Genomic DNA, 13,436 nt, shown 5'->3' with positions numbered 1-13,436 from the left:
TTCGAGTTCATCTTGCTTATTTCCCATGCTCTGTGCATTAGTGTAGAGGCATCGCAGACCACGGGTCCCATTTACTTGTTGCTTGTGCAAGTTTATTTGCCTCCCACTGTTGGGTCCTTGCACTTTTTTTCTTGTTTCCTCTATGTCTGTTTGACTATTTTCTCCAGACCTTTCACCTTCCTTAATATTGTCTCCCTTCCCCACGGAACTCAGTTTAAAGCCCTCCTGATCAAGTTCTTGAGACTGTTGGCAAAAACGTTTCTTCCAACTGGCGTGAGATGCAACCCGTCTGGTGCAAGAAGTCTCAATATTGCAGAGAAGTATTCCTAATTTAAAAACATTTTGCTTTCCCCTCCCCTGATTCTGGAGGCTGCTGGATACTCCAGTCTGACCTCTGGCAGATGTCACCCATAGAATTCCACTGGAGGAACTAGAGATTCCTAGAGAGAACATATTAATCAAATCCATGAATAATCAAAGCCACAAAAGTCAAAGCCACAAATGTGAAAAGCAGATTGTAGTCATGGAATCCTTTGTATGCTACCCTATTTCCTTAATTGGGAAAACAATAATGAATTAGAGCCTCTTAACACTGTACACAACATTGTTTTTGAGTGCAGATGTGTGACAGACAAAATAACACTAAGCATTGTACAAAACACAATGGATAGAATTCTCAAACATAGTCTATGTTTCATAACTTTATAGCAATAGCTACAGCAAGTACATTTCTATTCCACTTATCAGTGAACTAGCACTCCCTAAGCAGTTTACAATGTATAAGCCAATTGCCCCCAACAAGCTTGGTACTCATTTTACCAGCCTACGAAAGGACTGAAGGCTGAGTGGATATATTTTACACATACTTAGTTATGTAGCAAAGGGGCTAAGGAAATGTAAAGATGTGTAACATGACACCAGCAAGAATGTCCTCCTGATGCATATCAGGCTCTGCTTATGCACATTGACACTCCCTAGCACTTTCCTCTTGTGCATCGGATCCCACTGCACATCCAGTCCCATTGTGCATCCGTTCCAATGTGCATCAATAATTTTTGCTGGCGAGCCTGCATAGTTATGTAACAGCAGTCCCTTCTAAATATGGGCATTGTAAAATTGCTCAGTTCTGTTTCTTGCAGACATATACCCACTTATGAAGATGCAAGTCCCCAAGGAGTTTTGTAGCTTTATTATTATTTTTAAGAATTCACAACGCATCCTTATGGTAGTCATTGGTCCATCTGTTCTGTGTTGTCTATATTGACAAGCAGCAGCCTTCCAGAATCACATGAAGGGATGCTTCCCTGCCCTGCATGCTGAGTTCATTTCATTGGAGATGATAGGAATTAAACCTCGTGCTTTAGATGGACAAATAGTGCCTCTCCTATTCCATGTAATAGTCCACAAATAAATAAATTTTATAAATAAATTTTAAAAATTGCCTTGTCTTGATCAGGAAAGAAGAGTGAAGGAACATTTCCCCTTCTATATGGTTCTAGAAAAGAAAGGTGCTTATACAAGGGTTAAAATTATAACTATATTTACACTTTCATGTAGAGGAAAAGTCATGTTGTTCCATTATTTGTTTAGAGAAATGCCCAATACTTTCTTTGCACTACAATTTTGTTGGTGATGCAAAAGAAAACCTGAGGGGAAAAATGGGGAAATAGAGTCAAAACAGAGAGATGATGCAGTATTGAAGCCACAGCCATAAATAAAGTGGTGATGCAGAGCAGATACATCTGAAGTCTTACAAAGACTATGTTAGAAATCTAAGCTGATGGAATCTCTTGCAACAACCCAGTTTGGCCTCAGTGCTGGCTGAAATGTCTATACTAATATGTATGAACTGAGAGCTCTTGGATGTTAGTTTACAGAACTCTCAATATATATTTAGAACAGAAGATTTTTGAACTGTCTGAGATAATGAGTGTATCCCATTTCAAATACAAAAGCAAATGTAAAGGAAAAGCTTTCTGAGAACAAGATGCTATGTTATAAAATGCTTCAGATACTTCTTCTAGGAAAGATGTTTATTTGCATTGAAATGTGCTTGTTAACTCAGTTAGACTTCAAGCTGAATATTGTGATGTTTGTCTCTGTAATTGAGCTAGAAGGGCTAAATATTTACATATCTAGATACTCTTGCCATATCCAGCCAAATGGACATGAAAATGCATAAAAATAGTAAATTTGTGGTGGTTATCAATCACTAAGACAATTTCTCAAAGGCTGGAATTTAGCTGGCTCTTACTATTCTTTTATAAAAGCACTCCAATGCACATTTTTGTTTTAAATATTTTGAGTGGCATCTCAATGCTTCCTTTGAACAGCAGCCAACTTGGGTCTCCCATTTTGAAAATTGGATTAAAATAACCTTCTCTATTTCTCTTTTTTGTTGTTTCCTTTTCTGCCTTTGTGAAAGCTTAAGTGGGCTCCTTCTGTCCCTTTTACACCCCCCTGCATTGTATTTTTTCCTACCATAATGGTTTTATTTGCAAATCAAAGTGAATATGTTAGGACAAGTAATGAAGCTAAAGACCTGCTGTTATAGTGGAATAGAAACCACAATATTTCTGATTCATGCACAAAGGAGGAATTACATAATTTAGTATTTTAGTTTTAAAAAACCTTTTATATTTTCTCTAATCACTTCTTGAACATATGAATTGATGTTTAAGTGCTTTACTTTGTAAAAATCTAAAACCTTTCCCTAATTCCTCAACTAAACTCTAGTTTTCTCTCACCTTTAGTTAAGTAAATTCCTTCTATCATATATCAGTCTTGCCATCTCTATCCAAAATTCCATTGCCAAAGTTAGGCCGGGTACAGACTGGCGCTAAGTGCTGGCCTGGGGCTGATTTAAGGGCTCAGGAGGGCAGAGTGTCCACATGCTCCCGAGTCCTATCGTGCACCGCAGGCACCATTTTGATGCACTGCCTTTTACAAGGCATGTGCGCCAATGATGTGGCTCATGCACTGCATCCAAACAATATGGCGCATGAGTGATGCCACAGCGCCACTCCAGGACGCTAATGGCACCATGGCAGCAGCAGAAAAAAGAGCTGTATTTTGCAGCTCCTTTTTCTGAGCGCATCATTGCCGTGACATGCAGTCACTATGGCAATGATATGGGGGATAAAGGGGCAGCCTCTGTCTGCCTCTTTCCTCCTGTCTGTCCAGTCCCCTAGTCACCTTTTAAATCACCCCATCAGTTTGGCTCTTTATTGCTTTTCTGCACCTTTCCTTATCTAATACTGTACAACTGTGTTGTCCCTCCACAGTTTTTCTCTACCCTAATGTTTGGCTCTTCTTTCTTGTTGCATGCCCAGCCATAAGTATTTCTACAGTATTACTGATCTCAGCCAGTATATGTTCTCTTGCTTTCTTCGGTGATTTCAGCCATATTCTTTTTTGTCACTTGTGAATGAGGCTTCTATTGTAAATACCTGAAATTCATGTGCAATGGGACCTTCCTTATATGCCAGAAGCTACCTTTACCTCAACTCTACTGAAGGCCCCTAGTCACTGACATCTCCCATGCTTTTATCCTTTTAACACTCTCTCTAAGTGTATAAAGGCCAGGGCCCCAGGTTTCTTCCTCAAATCCTAGGTAGCATGCTTGCCTGTGTTTATAATGTCTAGAACTCATTCAGAGACATCTGTTATAAAACATACGTTATGTATAAACAGCAACTTTATTAAATAACAGAAAGCAAGAAAGTGTCTTAGGCGGGTTATAGACCGCCACTTGGGACGTCCGCAGGACGTCCCATTTTAAAAAAGGGGCGTCTCTTCTAGACGCCCCTGGCTCTAGTACGGACTCTGTCCGTACAATATGGCGCCGGCCGTTCCACACGGCCGGCACCATCTTTACGTATCGGACGCTGTGCGTCCGAACGTGTCGCGGTGCTAATGACGTCGCGAGTGCGCCTGCGGCGCCTCGCAACGTCATTAGGGCGCCGCAGAAAGAAGCTCCATTTTGGAGCTTCTTTTTTGCTCCGTAAGGGAGCCGCGCGTTGTGGTTGTGACGGCTCCCTTACAGAGCAAACGGCGGTGGCGCAGACCGCCTCAAAGCGGCGGTCTATAACCCGCCTTAGTTGGCTTACTTAAACTTAGTGATGTTAGAATCATAGAGTTGGAAGAGACCCCAAGGCCCATCCAGTCCAGCCCCATTCTACCATGCAGAAACACAGAATCAAAGCATCGCCGACAAACAGCCATCCAGTTACTATTTAAAAACCTCCAAAGAAAGAGACTCTATCACACTCCAAGGGAGTGTGTTCCATTGTTGAACAGCTCTTACTCGCAGGAAGTTCTTCCTAATGTTGAGGTGGAATCTCTTTTCCTGTAGTTTGCATCCATAGCTCTATGTCCTAGTCCCTGGAGCATCAGAAAACAAGCTTGCTTCTTCCTCAATATAACATCCCTTCAAATACTGAATCATGAATATCATGTCACTACTTATACTCAGGCTAAACATTCTCAGTGCAATAAGTCACTCTTCATAGGGCATTTTTTGGACTTTTCACCGTTTTGTTTGCCCTCTTCTGGACATGTTCCAGCTTGTGAACAGCCTTCTTGAATTGTGTGCACAGGACTGGACATAATAATCCAGGTGCAGTCTGAGCAAAGGAGAATAGAGTGGTACTGTTACTTCCTTTGATCTAGACACTATACTCCTATCGATGCATCCTAGAATTGCAGGTTTTTTTTAGCTACCACATCACACTGTTGACTCATATTTAACGTGTGGTGTATTAAGACTCCTAGAACCCTATGATATGTACTGCTGTCAAGCCAGGTGTCACCCATCCTATATATGTGCATTTCATTTTACTGCCTAAGTAATACTTTACATTTCTTCCTGTTGAAATTCTTTTGTGAGTTTTGGCTCAGCTTTATAATTGGTTCTAATTTTGAATTCTGATCATGTCTTCTGTGGTATTCATAGAATCATAGAGTTGGAAGAGACTCCAAGGGCCATCCAGTCCAACCCCCTGCCATGCAGGAAATCCAGATCAACGCATCCCCGCCAGGTGGCCATCCAGCCTCTGTTTGAAAACCTTAAAGGAAAGAGACTACACTACACTTCGAGGAAGTGTGTTCCACTGTTGAACAGCCCTTACTGTCAGGAAGTTCCTCCTAATGTTGAGGTGGACTCTCTTTTCCTGGAGCTTGAATCAACTGTTCCGGATCCTAGTCTCTGGAGCAGCAGAAAACAAGCTCATTCCCTCCTCAATGTGACATCCCTTCAAATATTTAAACAGGGCTATCATATCACCTCTTAACCTTCTCTTCTCTAGGCTAAACATGCCTAGCTCCCTAAGTCATTTGATATCTGCACATTTGATAAATAAGGGGCTGTGCAAACAGCCCCAAAAGGGTGGTCTACATCTGCCCCTTTTACAGCCAGATTGGAGCCATGGCAACTGCATACCATGGCCCAAATCTGGTCTTTCCAGAGTGCGAAAAGGTGCCAGTGCCAGAGCGCTGTGATGCCATGTGCTGTATGGGGACAGTGCCAGAGGAGTGCTGTGATACCGCACACCCCAACTCCAGCCCCAACCCAGTCTTTAAGGCTGGTCTGCATAGGGCCTATGCCTTCTATTCCATTATCCAAGTCATTGATAAAGATGTTGAATAGTATTGGGATCAGTACTGGTACCTATGGCACCTCACTGGTCACTTCTCTCCAGGATAAAAAGAGCCATTGGTGAGCACCCTTTGGGTTTGGTTGATAAACCAATCACAAATCCATCAAAGAATCACATTGACTAGCCCACATTTTACTAACTTGTCTGCAAGGATATCATGGAGGACCTTTCCAAAGGCTTTACTGAAATCAAGATATGCTATATCTGCAGCATTCACCCCATCTATCAAGCTTGTGACTGTCATAAAAGAGATAAGATTAGTCTGGCACTATTTGTTTTTCGAAACCCATATTGATTTTTAATGATCACAACATTTCTTTCTAAGTGCTTGCAGACTATATGTTTAATGATCTGCTCTAGAATATTTCCCAGTGTTGATGTTTGAGTCCTCTTTTTCTCCCTTTTTGAAGATGACATTTGCTCTCCTCCAGTCTGCAGGGTCTTCTGTTCACCAGGAATTCTCAAAGATAATTGCCAGTGGTTCTAGGATTACTTCTGCCAGCTCTTTTAATATTCTTGGATAGTGTTCATCTGGCCCTGGAGACTTGAATCCATTTAGAGTAGCCAAGTAGTCCTGTACTACCTCTTTACATAGTGTATTCTTTGCTGCATTTCCCATTCTGCATCATCTGCTCCATTTTCCATGAACTACCCATCGAGGCCAGACTGAATTCCAGAAAAAGTTCTGCCTTCCTTCCAGAAGATCACCTAAACAACTCATTACCACTGCCTTTAACATGCAACACCTTAGGAAAACTCCATCCTCATACTTCTCAGCTTAACAGCCTCTACCATTTTTGTTGTCCTGTTTGCTAGGCTCATCATCTGCCTCCTTCAAAACTGGTTCCTATGAACGTTCCATGTCAATTCAGACTGTTGCGGACTGGCAACTCTAGCTTTAAATTACCATGACAACACAAGTGTATAATTACATATTTCTATATATAAACACACTAGATGCAATCTGATGGAAAAGAGTGAAACTTTAGTTTAATTTTCCAATGCAAGAAGAGCAGTAGAACTGAAGAGATTCTAAGAATATTGCTTTCACGTGAAAGGAAATATGCACTGGATAGACGGGCCCTACGGGGTGCCGTCGTGACGTGTGAGGGGCGGCACGTCCAAACGGGACTCGCCCCTCGCACGTGATGAGGGCATCAAAATGGCGGTGCCCTGTACATACGGGTGCCACCATTTTGACGTGACAGACGCATAGCATCTGCACATCCCGGTGCCCTTGTGACACCGCAAGTGCACCATTGGCGCCTTGCAGTGTCATAATGGCACCGCAGAAAGAACCCGCTTTTTGCGGGATTTTTTTGCTGCACGAGGGAGCCGTGCGGTTTGTCTGCTGCGGCTCCCTCGTGCAGCAAACCAGGGAGGCGGCAGACTGCCCTTTTTGGGCAGTCTATATCCCGCCATAATTACCAATAATTACCAAAATTGCATCAAAACACATGTTAATATTGATGAATATATACAGCAGTCCTAAACAGAATACAGGAGTGATTGAATCCTGAACCAAATAGAGCTTTACTGGAGAGTGATTTGACTTGAAGTGGCATATCTCCAAAGTGTGTTGAATTCAAATCTATTTTCTTTTTAGCGCTTCAGATTCAGTGTGTCTACAAAATCTAATACATTTCACCACAAGCTCTATATGAGGAAAGCATCAGGATATGAAGACGGGGGGAGAAAAAAGTGGTGTTGTTTTGTGACTGAAAGCTCTGGTTTCCAAATTGCAATAGATTTTGAAGACCCTGCTCTTACCCTGAGATTCCTTCCCCTCACCCTGAGTGTTGTTGGAAAGGAGCTAGACCAAAGAGGGCCATGCCCTGAGATATGGGCATTCTATCTCTGTGCTTCATTCCGTGTCTATAACAATTGTCAACATAAGCACACAAATAATTCATATTTTTAGGGGGAAACCTTCCAAAATATATATGCTGATATTGCCAGAATGCTCCCTTCACTTACTTACCTTAAACTTGGCAGATTGATTTCATCCAGTTTTGCCAATAAATAAAAATAGCAATAACATTTACAATTCCATACTGCTTATCAGTATAGTGAACTCAGTAATCTCTAAGCAGTTTACAATCTGTAAGACACCAACAAGCTGGGTATTAATTTTACTGACCTATGGAAGGATGGAAAGCTGAGTCAACCCTGGAGCCCTGGGATTGAATTCACAACTGTGTGGCTTCAGTATTGGCATTTAACCACTGTGTCATCAGGATTCCTTTTAGGATATGGGCATAACCCTGCCTCTTTTTTTTAAAAAAAATCCAAATTTAAAGAAGTAGCAAAATTTGTTTGTAACTTTGGTAGATGTAGTCCCTTCATAGGAAGAGAGCCAGTGTGATGTAGTTGTTTGAGCAATGGACTATGACTCTGGAGACCAGGTTCAAATCCCTGCTCAGCCATGGAAACCTACAGGATGATCTTGGGCAAATCACTCTCCCTCAGCCTCAAGACAAATTCTTGCCAAGAAAACCCCATGACAGGTTTGCCTTAGGGTTGCCATAAGTTGGGAATGACTTGTACCGTCTTTTGTGCATGTGTCTTCAAGTGGTTTGCCATGTACAGTGACCCCATACATTTTATAGGGTTTTCTTATGCAAGGAATACCCAGAGGTGGTTTTGCAAGTTCCTTCAGGACCTAGTATTCATTGGGGGGGGGGGGGGGTGTCTCCCATCCAAGTGCTCATCACAGCTGACCCTGCCTAGTTTCCAGGAGCAGACAGGATCTGGTGCCTTTAGGGTAAACACAACAACAAAGTCCCCTTATATGAAACTACTAAGCATGAAAATATCATCCAATTCTAATAGTCAGTAAAAAGTTACAGCCATTTTAAAAATTCCTAATTATAGTCGCTAGGAGTCATGAAAATCTACATATATGTGTGTGTGTAATATACAAGAGCCACTTAATGAAAGGCTGAGAAAAGTATGGGGAGGGTTTTGGGTTTTTTTCATAAGAAAAACATATATGGTATGTGTGGGACACTGCTGAGGCTTCAAGCAAGTGTACTCATGAAAGATGAAATAGGGGCAGGGTATCAAGATGCAAATGTGGCTTCCTTTCTTTTGGAAAAAAATAGCTGTATAAAGAATAAATGGGCAAAATATACCACTCAGTGCCAATTATGGGGGGAAAGGTGGGATCGAAGCTATCTTCAGCAACAGAGTGAGAGAAAACAAATGCAGGAACCAATGTCTGATACAGGGACTAAGGATGGCATCTCTGAATGTCTGCCTGGAGTCGGTAATGGGCTGGATGAGGGAAAACAAACTCAGACTGAATCCAGAGAAAACGGAAGTACTCATGATAGGTTCCTCGGGTCTAAGGAAGGAAATTTGTCCACCTGTCCTGGACGGGGTCACACTTCCCCTGAAGGACGAAGTTCTCAGTCTAGGAGTACTTCTGGACTCATCCCTCCAATTGACATCTCAGGTAGATACGACGGCCAGAAGTGCTTGCTATCAACTTCGGTTGATACGCCAACTGTGACCCTACCTAGACTGAAGGGACCTTGAAATGGTGATACATGCTCTGGTAACCTCTTGTCTAGATTTCTGTAATGCACTTTACATGGAGCTACCCTTGTACCAAGTTCGGAAGCTTCAGTTAGTACAAAATATGGCAGCCAGATTAGTCACCAGTTCGTCAAGGTTTGACCATATTACACCTATTCTAAAAGATCTTCACTGGCTCCCTATTCGCTTCCGGGCACAGTACAAGGTGTTGGTTATTACCTATAAAGCCCTACATGGCTTGTGTCCGAGTTACTTATGGGACCGCATCTCCCTATACAATCTGCCCCGCACTCTTAGAACATCGGGTAAGAACTTATTGGAAATACCAACCTCTAAATACGCTATTACTTCCCAGAGAACATTCTCAACAACAGCTCCAAGACTTTGGAACAGCCTACCTGAGGAGATCTGTTTGATGGCCTCATGAGAAACATTTAGAAAAGCAGTTAAAACTGAACGTTTTGGTCGAGCATACCCCCCTGATATGAATACCCCCCGGATATGAATGATATGCTCTTGTTTATGTATGATCCCTGCCTGCTGGTATGCTATTGTTATTGTCTGACGTTGATTTTTTATCGTTTTTATTGTTTTTAGCGGTTTTAATTGAATTTTTAGATACATACCTTGTGATTTTACTTAGTCTGTAACCCCACTTTGATCCACTGGGAGAGGCGGGGAAACATAAATAAAATTTATTATTATTATTATTATTATTATTATTATTATTATGTTATTGAACTAGCATTGCACTGATCATGCAAAAGGTAGCATTGCATTCCCACTATCTCCTCATGTGGGGTCATGAGCTTTTCAAGTGGGACACAGGGCTTGTGTGGTAAGATGGTTATGAAGGAATGAAGGCTGGATCAGCTGGAATAAGTATGCATCATGTGAAGCTTGAATAAGCAGTCGCAAGACCTGTGTACAGCTCACACCTTGAAATACCATGGTTCTTTTGTGTGAATCCCATCTCTTATGCTGGCCAGTCACATACAAGAGACAGGTAGCAATCTATTCCAGGTCACAGGAGTCCGAATTTTCCTGGCCACCTGAGAGTGTACTATATGTCCTTTTATTCACTTGCTGCCCAATCTTAGTTGAAAAGAGTTCTCAGGCATTTGTGACTTGTCCTACCATTAGACAGAGTGTTAGAAATGTCTGGCACATTCTGGAATATGTGATGTGAGAGGCTCCTCTACACCTTGAGTTGACCTGTTGCCTTCACACATGGAAGATGATGGAATTTCAAGTGCTGAACAAACATTGATATATAGGGTCAGTCGGATTTTGTATGTGGAATAGTGTGTCTGTACACTTGTGAGTGTGACATTATGCTCTTACTTCAAGCCTCAACTACCTGAAGACTCTTGGCCAGAAATAACAAACATGGATTCCACAAAAAGACTTTGTCTGGAATCTAGTCAATTTGTCTTTGAGAAATAGCTCTGTCAAGTCATAGATATGCATCTTTTACATGTACATATTATTTATCATTTAAGGAAAAACTTTCAAATTACACATATGCCTCTTTCACAAGTATATATTATTTGTCCTTTAAGGAAAAATTGATTATTTATCATTTAAGGAAAAAAAAACCTATCATATCACAGATATATCTCTTTTACGAGTATATGTTATTTATCATTTAAGGAAAAACTGTTGGTGTGCATAAAATGTGTTTCTTTATTTAAACTGGGGAAAAACTCATACTCAAATTATAAACTGGAGTCTGCATTCGGCATAAATGAAAGTGTTGAAATGAAGAGAATAAATTCACTCTTAACTCTGAAACTTTAAAGACATTCATGTTTAGCCAATGCATAATGTGGTCGAAATCAGGGATAGTATGACTAGTGTCTTGACTGCTCTCCTTTCTTTTAAATCAGCTTTTCTGTAATCTCCCTTCTATAACCAATGTATTTTAAATTTGCCAAGCACCATTGCATTCTGAGTATGGCTTAACAGGACTTAACATGAAGAGGGGAGCAGGATGGGAAGAAGGATGAAAAAGGTTCTTGTACAGTGGTCAAGTGGGATTCATGTTCAATTGGCACAAAGAGAAGGTTTCCTCTTAATGCAAATGGCAGTGGGGTTTGGTATCGAAATCATAGGGGTTGTTATTAGCCTTGTTTTTCAGTACTATAAATTCTTCCTTGATGTTCTGAGAGCGCAGGGCGGATTGTGTAGGGAGAGGCGTTCCCTTAAGTGTATTATGTGGTGTAATTGTACACTTTAGTATACTGTAACCCGCCTTGATCTATGGAAAGGCGGGCTGCAAATAAAGATTTTATTATTTATTATTTATTTAAGTAACTCGGGCCCAAGCCATGTAGGGCTTTATTTGTATTGTGCCTGGAAGCTAATAGGCAGCCAATGTAAAGATCTTAATACCAGTGTAATATGGTCTGATCTAGGTGTTCCTGTAATCAATCTGGCTGCTACATTTTGAACCAATTGTAGCTTCCGAACTTGGTACAAAGGTAGCCACATGTAGAGCGCATTACAGAAATCTAAACGAGAGGTTACCTGTGCAAGTACCACTGTTTCAAGGTCCTTCTGGGCCAGGTAGGAGCGTAGCTGACAAAGTTGATACCAAGCACTCCTGGCCATCACCTCCACATGAGATGTCAACTGTAGAGACGAGTCCAGGAGCACTCCTAGATTATGAACTTTGTCCTTTAGGGGACGTGTGACCTCGTCCAGGACTGATTGACAGATCTCCTTCCCTGGGCCAGGAGTTCCTATCACAACCACCTCTGTTTTCTCTGGATTGAGCTTGAGTTTGTTTTCCCTCATCCAGCCTATTACTGATTCAAGGCAGGCATTCAGAGGAGAGATGCCATCTTTGGTCACTGCAACCGTTGGAGACATAGGCAGGGTACAGACCGCCCAACAAGGGCGGTCTGCCCGCGCCTTGTTTTGCTGCACAAGGAAGCTGTAGTGGACAAACTGAGCAACTTCCTAGCGTAGCAAAAAGAACCTGCAAAAAGTGGGTTGTTTTTGCGGCGTCATAATGACACCGCAGTGCGCCAATGGCGCACACACGACATCTTTATGGTGCCACGACATGCGGATGCTACAAAATGGTATCAACCATCTATAGAGGGTGCCGCCATTTTGACACCCTCATCACGTGTGAGGGGCGAGGGGCGTCTACAAGCCTCGCCTCTCACACGTGATGAGGGTGCCCTATAGAGCCTGTCTGTCCAGCGCCATAGAGAAATGGATTTGGGTATCATCAGCGTACTGATAACACCACACCCCATGTCTCCGGATGATCTCTCCCAGCGGCTTCGTGTAAATGTTAAACAGCATGGGGGACAGGATGGCACCCTGAGGGATGCCAGTTGTCAGCTCTCTTTTACAAAATCCTCTCAATACTCAGATATTTGGGTGTCTGAGACTCACATATGTGAAAGAACTATCCAGGTTACATTAGACCAGTAATTCCCGAACATTGGTTCCTGGATGTTTTGGACTTCAACTTCCAAAATTCTTTACTGTTGACCAAGGTGGCTTGGGCTTCTGGGAGTTGAAGTCCAAAACACTTGGAAGACCAAAGTTTGGGAATCCATGCATTGGACAATACAACTGCAGTGTTTTACATTAAGGAAAAAAAATTCCTTCAGTGATGGTGTTAGATTTGACTCTTCAAAATGAGAGTGGTGCATGTAGAGGGCCATCCACATTGTTGTATATCAATATCATCATCATCATCATCATCATCATCATCATCATCATCATCATCGCGCTGTGTAAATCTACAGCGCTATATAAGTAAAGTTTAATAATAATAATAATAATAATAATAATAATCAATATTCCACCTTTTCCTCAAGACTGAGAGCCAAGGTGACTTACATATTAAAAAGACTAAAATTAAAAACACACAAAAATGTCATAATTAAATAATAGTTAATAATTCAGATTTACAATCATTGCAAAAGTTTCATATTATTTTTCTTAAAAACACTTGTGAATAAGCCATGAGAACTATATCATCAGTACAGAGCAAAAGAGAGACAGGTCTTTCTGTTAAGAACCCTACACTCTAAGCTATATAAGCTGAAAAGAGAAATAGAGATATTATTTACATTCAAATTAAACATAGAGAAACAATAAAGACAACCCTACTGTACCACTCTAAAAGTGGGATGCTGTTTGATAATTTTTCAGATTAGGCAGAATAATCTTCTATCACTGCTTGACTGCTCTCTGCTAGTCAGGCCAAATGTA

Source organism: Sceloporus occidentalis, unplaced genomic scaffold, assembly GCF_023333645.1.
Source record: "Sceloporus occidentalis isolate IW3139 unplaced genomic scaffold, rSceOcc1.0.p SCAF_2, whole genome shotgun sequence".
In the NCBI taxonomy this organism is placed as follows: Eukaryota; Metazoa; Chordata; class Lepidosauria; order Squamata; family Phrynosomatidae; genus Sceloporus; species Sceloporus occidentalis.
The sequence above is the reverse complement of the archived record's forward strand: the minus strand, read 5'-3'. Positions refer to the sequence as shown.